The 10,492-nt window shown below is 40.7% G+C and overlaps 1 protein-coding gene across 1 annotated transcript in view; it reads left to right on the forward strand.

Annotated features, from left to right (window-relative positions):
• The window catches only part of MCM9 (minichromosome maintenance 9 homologous recombination repair factor), a 122,313-nt gene that overhangs the window by 47,783 nt on the left and 64,038 nt on the right, over nt 1-10,492 (forward strand). The gene's annotated exons all lie outside the window — the stretch shown is intronic.

Consider the following 10,492-nt stretch of genomic DNA (forward strand, 5'->3'; position numbering starts at 1 on the left):
GGAAACGTAGGGGTTGGCCAATATCTTGAGTCTGGGCATGACAGCGCTGTTAGTTAAATAGACAAAAGACGAGGAGACTTTCCCACGCACGTACTTTGCTTGCAAAATCTAAATAGGCTATCTTTGCGCTGCACTTGGTCATCGTCCTCCCATTAGAGAGCGGAAAACTGGGATGAGAAAACGTTGCTAGAAATGTGATCAGTTACACCCTAGATTTCTGCCATTTGGGAGGTATAGCAGGAACATCAAAGGTGAAAAAGGAAGTGTCAGGAGCTAACAGGCAACAAATATAGTGGAGGAGGGAAAAGAAGAGAACACAGAAGTATACTACCAAAACATTTGATATTCAAAAAATTCATCACTTAGATCATTAGTAAGGTAAAAATTTTTGGCATCACAAACAGATTCTGAAGAGCCTTTGCGTTCCCGCAACCATTTCAGGTGTTAATTGAGGAAATGTAGATTTCTGCTACATGAGGGCGCTGGCAAGAAGGGAGAGCTTAACTGTTTCTGTATACTAAGCAAGAATGGTATATAAAAGTTGTTATATTTCCCGCTATATCATAAGCAATGGGAGCTCTGGTGGCATAGTGCCTAAGGCATTTGACTGCTAACCAGAAGGCTGGTGGTTCAAACCCACCAGCTGCTCCTGGGAAGGAAGGTTGGGCAATGTACTTCCCTAGAGATACTGCCTCGGAAACCCAAGGAGTGGTCTCTATGAGTCCAAAACGACTCGAGGGCAGTTCACCATAATCATCATATCATAAGCCACCTTTTTTAATTCCTTAAATGTTGTGAATGAAACCATCAAACTTGGCTAATTAAATTCAGAGAGAAAATTATTTAAGTATTGTCTGTGCTGGAAGAGTTTTCTCCTAGTGCCCAGAAGTTTCATTTATCATTCTTTGGACATTGTACTAAGTTTACTTTTGATGAGACTTCATCACCCAATGAATGGTCTTGTAAAAGTTAATGTGGGACAGCTTATGCCAAGCCTTCCGGCATTTAGGAAAAGTGTGGAAAAGAGCCTTGGTGGTGCATAGGCTCAGCAGTTCAGACCCATTACTGACACAGTGGGAGAAACCTGGTGATCTCCTCCCATAAAGATTGTTCTTGTGCTGTAGAGTCGGTTCCGACTCATACTGACGTTATGTGTAACAGAGAGAAAACTTGCCAGGTCTTGTGCCTTCCTTGCAATAGTAGGTATGTTTGAGCCCATTTTTGCAGCCACTGCATCAGTCTATCAGGTTGAAGGTCTTCTTCTTTTTCACTGACCCTCTACTTTACCAAGTATGATCGCCTTGTCTAGGGATTGGTGCCCCCTGATAACATGTCCAAAGTAAGCGAGACAAAGTCTTGCCATCCTCAAAAACCCTTTGGGTCAGTTCTGCCCCATCACAGGTATCACTAAGAGTTGCAGTCAACTCAATGGCCCCTAACTACAGCAGTTAGGGTGAGGTCCCATTTTATTGTCAATGGATTAAACAGTCAAATAGGATCTACCAAAAAGATTTCCTCAAGCTCAGTTTGTATACATAGAAAAGAAGAGTCATACTGTGGTGATAGATGCAGATTACCATGGTAAATTATGTTGTTGTTGTTGTTGTTATGTGCCATCGAGTCAGCCCTGACTCATACTTTTTAAATTCTTAGATTTGGTCCTAACACTAGCAAAGAGCAAGTAGAAAAAACAAAATGATCATTTGAAGATTAAAACATGACTTCCTGGAGTCCCTGGGTCATGTAAATGGTTAACATGCTTAGATGCTAATCCAAAGTTTAGAGATTCAAGTCTACCCAGAGGCAGCTTGGAAGAAAGGCCTGGCAATCTGCTTCTAAAAAAAATCAGCCATTGGAAGGAAACCCTCTAAAACATATTTATATTTTCACACACATGGGATCACCTTGACTTGGTGTCAACTCTACAGCAACTGTGGTGGTGGTGGTAACCTTGAGAATAGGATACGCAGTTGTCTGATTATTGCAGGCATTCTAGAAGGAGGTAAATTGTAACTCACTTGTTTCATATGTTCTAAGCTTGCATTTTGCAGTCTGACCATAAAACCAAATGAGACCAATGTGACCATATACTGTATTTTTATGCATGTTATGTACATGTTATATACACTTATGCACACTGCTCAATACTCATGTGTTATTTTCATAAGCACACTACACCAATATTTTTTTTATGTGTTGCTGACTTTAATTTTAGTTTTTTTTTTGTTTTGTTTTTGTTTTTCTGACCAATGGATTTAATATTAAATCTGCTGGCACAGATGTTTGGCTCCTAGAAGCAGGCCTTCACCTGCCTACCCTCGAGTTTCTATCGGAGCCCCTCTCCTGGCAGGATTCCATCCCAGTTCTGCAAACTACTTTCTCCAATGCAGAAAGAAATCACTTTTTACAACCCAGACACAGCCCTGGCTAGGGCAACTGGCCTTAGCCCAGGAGGCATGCAGGTCTGTGCACCCCAGACTAGAGGGGCCTCAGGCGGGAGAGGCTGGCATGCTGCAGTCACACATATGCCACCCCACCATCCAGCTAGCCAGCCACTCTGCTCAGGCCATTTGAATCTCATACCCAAGGTGATGCTGTGGGGCAAGCGTGAGAGTCACAGGCACCAAGGGCCCACACATCTCTTGCTTGGACAAAACGGGTCCAACTGACCACCTGGGACCCCGCAGAGCCTTGGCAGTACACACCCACACTGTCCTGCTGCCCGGCTTCACTTGGGGTCATCACCACAGGACCTGGGCATATGCAGGCAACAGCCCCTGACTGATGTGGAACAGCCAACGCTCAGGCTATGGCAGCCCTCCGTGCAGTCCTCCACTTGACCCTCTGCCTGTCGCCAGCACAATATTACTGGGCACAGAATTGGCTACAAGGAACTGCATTGTTCTCAGGCCTAGGCCTGGCTGCATACTGCCCCAGAGCAAATGCATAGTTTCAGTTGTTTATCTTCCAGTTACTAGGGTACTACCAAACATGATCCTTGACCGTGGCATGTACCTTCATTGTACAAGTATGCTTAAAAGTAACATTTCCAGATTATTGAATGAGAGTGAGTGAGACGAAAATTCACTTCTGCAAATGTCACAGACATGCGCAGTATATGGATAGGTGCTCTATACCGGAACTTTTTAATGTAATTTCATAATTTCTGCCTGTTATGTGTATGCATGTTATTTATGTGCACATGCAAAAAAAATAGTAATACAGTAATTCATTTGCAACAGTATTTACAAACAACAACAACAAAAAAAAACACCTCCATAATGGTTAACTGAAAGCTGCAAGAATTAGCTCTAAGCCTCTCATACTGTGTCTACCTTAACTCTTTTATTTCTGTTCCACAAAGAAGACTTTGAGCATTTACTCCAGTTTCCTTGTCACTGGCAGTAACCTCACGGGAGAGACCAAATGGACTTTTCAGATGTGTCCTGGCCTATTTCTAAACAAACTGGGATGTTGAAAGGGGGGGTAAATTATAAAAACATCACTCTAGTTTTAGAAGCAATCTGTAGAGCCTGCTGCTGAACAACGTTTTGGTGACTCCCAGGCAGCTAACTATATTATAGCAGTTGGATCACCATGAATGTCTTCACTTATTAAGTACCCAAGGAGACCACATAATACTTGGAGGGCTAGATCACATGTAATCCTCAAATTCCTTCTCTTTGTACTGGTTACTTGGGGGAGAGATGGCTGAGAGAAGATGTTTTGGGTCTAAGCTAGGTCAGAAATAAATCTAGTTAGCTGTGAAGTTTTTTCCCCACAAGACTTTAAATTTATTTAAGAATTTAACCACCTTAAAACAAATTATTGTTCAGCAATTGAGTGCTTTCCATGGTGTGAAATGAGGTAGTCACTTAGCCATGCCAGTAGGTTGTGGTATACAGGCATACCTTGTTTCATTGTGCTTCACTTTACTGTGTTTCACAGATACTCTGTTTTTTACAAATTGAGGGTTTATGGCAGTCCTGTGTCAAGCAAGCCTATTGGTGCCATTTTTCCAACAGTATGTACTCACTTCGTGTCCCTGTGCCACATTTTGGTGATTCTAACAGTGCTTCAAACTTTTTCATAATATTATTGCACACTCAACAGACTGCAGTACCAAAAAAAAAAAAAACCAAAACTCACTGCCATTGAGTCGGTCCTGACTCACAGCGACCCTTCCCTGGGTTTCCGAGCTCTGATAGCATGGTGCCTAAGGCATCTGACTGCTAACAGAAGGCTGGCGGTTGAAATCCACCAGCCACTCCTCGGAAGGAAGATTGGGCAGTCAACTCTGTAGTGATAATGCTGCCATCGAGTTGATCCTGACTCATAGTGAACCCTCCTTGGGTTTCCAAGGCAGTATCACTATGGAAGTAGATTGCCCAATCTTCCTTCCAAGGAATGGCTGGTGGGTTTGAACCGTAAGCCTTCTGGTTAGCAGTCAAATGCCTTAGGCACCAGAGCTCCTCAGTAGACTACAGTACAGACTACAGTATAGTGTAAACCTAAGTTTTTATATGCACTGGGAAACCAAAAAGTTTGTGTGACTTCCTTTATTGCGATATTCATTTTATCGTGGTGGTCTGAAACCAAATGCACAGTAATATGCCTGCAGTGTGGAGTGATGTTCTGTAGCCATTCTTCAAAGGAGGTACCTGCCGTTGGGCATACCACCTGGATTTTGAAGAGACAAGATGCAACTTGCTTCCATGAATCCAAGGCTCATTGGCAGAGAGCTTCTAAGAATGAGACATGAAGTTAAATGAAGTTACATACAAAACAACATGAAAGAGAACTTTTGACTCAATTAAAATGTACTAGAACTAAGGAAGATTTGGTAATCTACTTCCTTGGAGATACCCCCTCAGACACCCAAGGAGGGGTCGCTATGAGACGGGGATCGACGGGCAAGGCTGTGACTATAGAACTAAGAACTAAATTGAGTTTCAACGCCTACCTGTGGCAGAAATTATCATAGAAATGGAAGTGATAACCTCTTGCCTTGTTCTAATGCTAGGCCCCTGATGATGTTGAATTTTCTTTGAATAATAATTTCTATTATTGTCTACATCCTTTAAAAAAAATTCTAGTATGACGACTTGAAATAGTCTTTATTTTAAAAGCCTCCCTATTATTCATTAGTGACAGGATGTCAAAATGTAGAATGTAGAGATATGCTAAAGTTTACAAGGCACTTTTAAACATTACAGTAATGATTTTAATAATAATATTTCACACATGTACAGAGTTACCATTTATTATGTGCAAATTATTTTGCTAGGCTCTGGAATTTTCAAAGGAAAAGCAGACCAGAGAGTTTATGGTCTAGTAGGAAAAATAACTGTGTAATCAAATAAGTATGATACAAAGTACCAAAAACCAAACCAAACTTGTCCCATAGGATCAGTTCTGTCTCATAGTGACTCTGTAGAACAGAGTACAACTGCTCCAAGGTGTTTCCATGTAATCTTTACAGAAGCCATGTCTTTTTCCTATGGAGTAGCTGGTAAATTAGAATTACCAACCTTTTGGTTAGCAGCTGAGCACTTAAGCACTGTGCCACCAGGGCTACTTGCATAATTTCCTGGAAGAACCCACAGCCTGGCAGGCATTGTAGTAATGACTTGATGAATGAACTCTTGAGTAACAAAGCTCCATTAAAGAGTTTAGCCTAGCTATATACAGACATACCTCACATTATAGTGCTTTGCAGATAATGCATTTGTTTACAAATTGAAAGTTTATGGCAACCCTGCATCAAGCAAGTCTGTCAGTGCCATTTTTCCAACAGCATGTGCTCACTTCGGGTTTCTGTGTCACATTTTGCTGATTCCTGCAATATTTCAAACTTTTTCATAGTGCTATTACACACTTAATAGACTATGTTGTTGTTGTTATGTGCCGTCAAGTCGGCCCAACTCATAGCGACCCCTCCTTGGGTTTCCGAAGCAGTATCACTACGGAAGTAGGATTGCCCAACCTTCCTTCCGAGGAGTGGCTGGCGGGTTTGAACCACCAGCCTTCTGGTTAGCAGTCAAGTGCTTTAGCCACTATGCTACCAGAGCTCCTTAGCTATAGTATAGTGTAAACGTAACTTTTGTATGCACTGGGAAACCAGAAAATTCGTGTAACTCACTTTATCGCAAAATTCACTTTGTTGCATTGGTCTGGAACCGAACCACACTATCTCCAAGATATATGCCTGTACGAGGAGTGAGAGGAAGGAGCCATCCAAGGCAAAGCTGTAAGAGTCTCTCCATTGAGGTACCACAGACATCAAGCCTCCTGCTGCAGAAGGCATAGTGGGGGAGGGGAGAGCTAGATATCATGGCATGCACCCTTATATAAGGTTTTTATGCCTGTTATATAAAGTGTGCCTCCCCTCCCTCATTCATTAATAGAAGTGTTACTTCATTAACAGAAGTGTTACTGTTTTGTGTTCACTGCTACCCACCATTAGTAGGTAAATTTGTTGAAGTTATAAACTGAATATGACCTCTGATCCACAGCTGAAATATATCCTGTTAAAAACCCTTTGGATATCTATATATTACATCAGATAGCTTTGTGAAACACCACAATTATATTTATTGTTGACAATTTGTTGCTGTTAAGATCATATTTTTTATGCCAAAAGAATATGAATGGAAATCCTTAATACTTTTCTTTCTACATTCTGTCTCATTTTTTATAACTTCCAATTTTCCTACATTCATACTTCATACATTCCATGTTCTGGTTATTAATGGATGTTTGCAGCTATTTTTTCTCATTTTGAGTCATGCTACATCACCAAATACCCACCAGCCACTCCTCAGAAGGAAGGTTGGGCAATCCTACTTCTGTAGTGATGCTGCCTCGGAAACCCAAAGAGGGGTCGCTATGAGTTGGGGCCAACTCGATGGCACATAACAACAACAACACCACATCACCAAATGGAGGTCCCAAAAGCTTTACTCCATCCATGTCATTAAGGTTGACTCTACTCTGAGGAGGCAGCTCTTCCCGTCGTATTTTGAGTGCCTTCTGACCTGAGGGGCTTTTGTCCAGCACGGTATTGGACAGTGTTTCAGGGCTAGTCATGAAGTTTTCCAGTAATGTATCAGACAGTGTTTCACTGTTATTCCTAAGGTTTTCACTGGCCAATTCTTTGAGAATTAGATGGCCCCTTCCTTCTTCCAAGTCTGTCTTAGTCTGGAAGCTCCACTGAAGCCTGCCCACCATGGGTGACGCTGCTCTCAATGAGATGAATTGACACTGGCTGCAACAATGGGCTTGGGTATAGCAGGCTTGGTGAGGCTGGCACAGGACAGGCAGTGTTTTGTTCTGTTATGCATAGGGTCAATATGAATCAGAGCCAACTCGATGGCACCTAACAACAACAACAAATTTTCTGTGTCTTGTATCTAGTTGTTTTTTTGTTTTATTTTAACCATGTATTTTTTTTAACTTGGAGTGATTTGAGTGAAAGTTTACAGAGTACATTGGTTTTCTATTCAAAAGTTTATACACATTTTGTTTAGTGACAATGTAACAGCGCTTTTCCCACTTCTCCCTCTGCTTACCCTTTCCCTTTGTCCTTTTCTGTCCATTCTTACCTTCTGAGCTTTATCCCTGGGCAAATGCTGCTCTTCTGATCTCTTATAGTTGATTATTCTATGGAGTGTGCACCTCCCTGGTATTATTGTTCATCTCACAGTACTGCCTCTTGTTTTGCTGAAAATTGTGCTGTGAAGGTGAGTTCAGTTCTGGGCTTAAAGGGTGATGAAGGACCATAGTTTTGGGGGTTCTACCAGTCTATATCAGACCAGTAAGAATGGTCTTTTTTATTATTTTGAGTTTTGTTCCACATTTTTCTCCCACTCTATATTGTGATCCTATTCAAACTGGTTGACAGTGGTAGCCTGGCACCATCTAGTTCTTCTGCTATCAAGATAGTGTAGGCTCAGGTTCCCATGTTCTACTAGTCCCTTGGATTAATTGTTTCCATGTGTCCTTGATTTTCTTCACTCTTGTTTGCTCCAGATGAGGAGAAACCAGTAGTTGTACCTAAGATGGCTGCTTGCAAGCTTTTAAGACCCAGTCACTACTCACCAAAGTAGGATGTAAAACAATGTCTTTGTGGGCTATGGTACTCCAATTGACTTTGATATCCCCTGCAACTATGGTCCTTAGCTTAAAGGCCCAGTGACTCACTTCCTCAAGGTGTTTGGTTATGGCTAAGAAGTTTTCATACCTTTCCCCCTTGTTAGCTCTAGTATATACAGGGACATTTTTATAGCACATACAAATATGTACATAGTAATATCATCTGCCAGAGCTGTATCTGGTTGTAGGTGTCATCCTGTTTGCCTATCTATACCTGGTTGTCTTGCCTGTCAACATATGTATCCACTCATAGATTAATGTTCGTTAATACTGATAATGCAGGATTGTGTATGTAATAGTCTTTACCTTTTGTTGTCTGTAACTCTTCTTGTATACCTCTCCTTGTCTTCCTTTTCCTTAGTGATATTGCCCTGGTCACCCACTATTTGTACATTGCCTTTCCTTTCACCAAACTAATATGTATTTCTTACCTACCCACTCCCACTAAGTCAATTTCTGACTTATAATGACCCCTATCATGTTTTCATGGCAGTAAATATTTACTGAAGTAGATTGCCTCCTCTTCCTCCCATTGAGTGGTTGGTGGGCTCGAACCAGTTACCTTTTGGTTAGCAATCCACTGCCTTAACACCAGAGCTCCTTACCTAGTTAGTAATTTTCTTTTCCCTCCCCTCCCACCACTGGTAACCATCAAATAACATTTCTTTCTGTGTATAAACCTTTCCTTGATTTTTTATATAATAAAGGACTTATACAATATTTGCCCTTTGGGGATTGACTTATTTCAGTCAGCATAATGTCCTCCAAGTTCATCCACATTATGAAGTGTTTTGTGGATTCTTCATTATTCTTTGATGTTGCATAGTATCCATTGTATGTATATACCATAGTATGTTTATCCTTACCTGTTAGTGGTCACTTAGGTGGTTTTTCTGTCTTTGCTATTCTGAATAGTGCTATGATTAACATAGCTGTGCATATATCTATTCATGCCCTGGCTCTCACTTCTTTAGGATTCTTTATGATTCCTAGTTATGGGATTGCTGGATCAAATTTTACCATGTATTCTAAGCCCTTATATAAAACAAACTCCTTCTAAATTTGTTTTCCTCTTGAACTTAAATCTCTGCTTGTAATCCCTTCATGTTTTACTTTCTATCATTTCTCTCTAATCCTCTATCTCGCCTATCTATCAGAGACTCTTATTTTCCTGGTACCAGGAGAAAAGCAGTATAAGAAAAGAGAGAACTCAAATCTTTAAAACATCTCTAGGCTAGACCACTGTTTGTACAAAGCTACTGCTAAGCATAGCAGTTTTTCTGGTTGGTTACTATAGAGACAAATGACATTAGATGGAGTCATTCTGGGCAGAGGCTAGGCTAGTAGACTTTGTGAGAGGGAGGTCTTATATACAAGCTCATTTAGAAAAGGGGAAAACTAGAAAAGATAGAAGGAGAATGGCTTCATAAATGAGCTAATAGAGCTAATAGGTGATTACAAACTAGATTTTTGTGGGTAGAATTTGTGTCTACAGAGGCCTTGAATCCAGCTTACAAAGAATTCACCTCCACATGCTCCTTGGTGTGATTACACAGTGATTTTGGAAAAAAAAAAAAATGTAGCTTTATTGAGGAGTATTTTACACAACACACCATTAACCCATTTAAAGTGTATGATTCTTAAAATTTCACCTTAAAAGCAATAAAATATTATTTTAAAATAAGTATACAATTCAGTGATTTTCAGTGTATTCACAGAGTTGTACGACCATCACCACAATCAATTGTAGAATATATTCTCACCTGAAAACGATACCAATCCTATGCCCTTTAACTCTCCCCACTAAAACTTTTACCCGTCACCCCTGATATTCTCATACTCCCAGCCTTAAGGCAACTGCTAATCTGCTTTCTGTTTCTATATATTTGCCTGTTCTGGACATTTCATAAAAATGGAATCATACAACTTGTGGACTTTTGTGACCAGCTTCTTTCAATTTGCATAATGTTTTCAAGTTTCATCCACGTTGTAGCATGTTTTGGTACTTTACTCCTTTCTGTTACCTAATAGCATTCCATTGTATGGAAGCACCATGTTTTATTTATACATTCATCAGTGAATGGGCATTTGGTTGTTTCTGTTTTTAGCTGTTATGAATAATGCTGCTATCTTAGTTATCTAGTGCTGCTATAACAGAAACATCACAGGTGGGTGGCTTTAACAAACAGAAATTTATTTTCTCACAGTGTCAGAGGCTAGAATTCCAAACTTCTCTCTCTGTTGGGCCTGGGGGAAGGTCCTTGTCACTATGAGCTTCTGCTCCTGGGTGAACATTGTGGCACTTGGCATCTGTCTTCCCCTATCCCTGCTTGGTCCA

Source organism: Orycteropus afer, unplaced genomic scaffold (assembly GCF_000298275.1).
Source record: "Orycteropus afer afer isolate SDZICR_OR568_19922 unplaced genomic scaffold, OryAfe1.0 scaffold00441, whole genome shotgun sequence".
In the NCBI taxonomy this organism is placed as follows: domain Eukaryota; kingdom Metazoa; phylum Chordata; class Mammalia; order Tubulidentata; family Orycteropodidae; genus Orycteropus; species Orycteropus afer.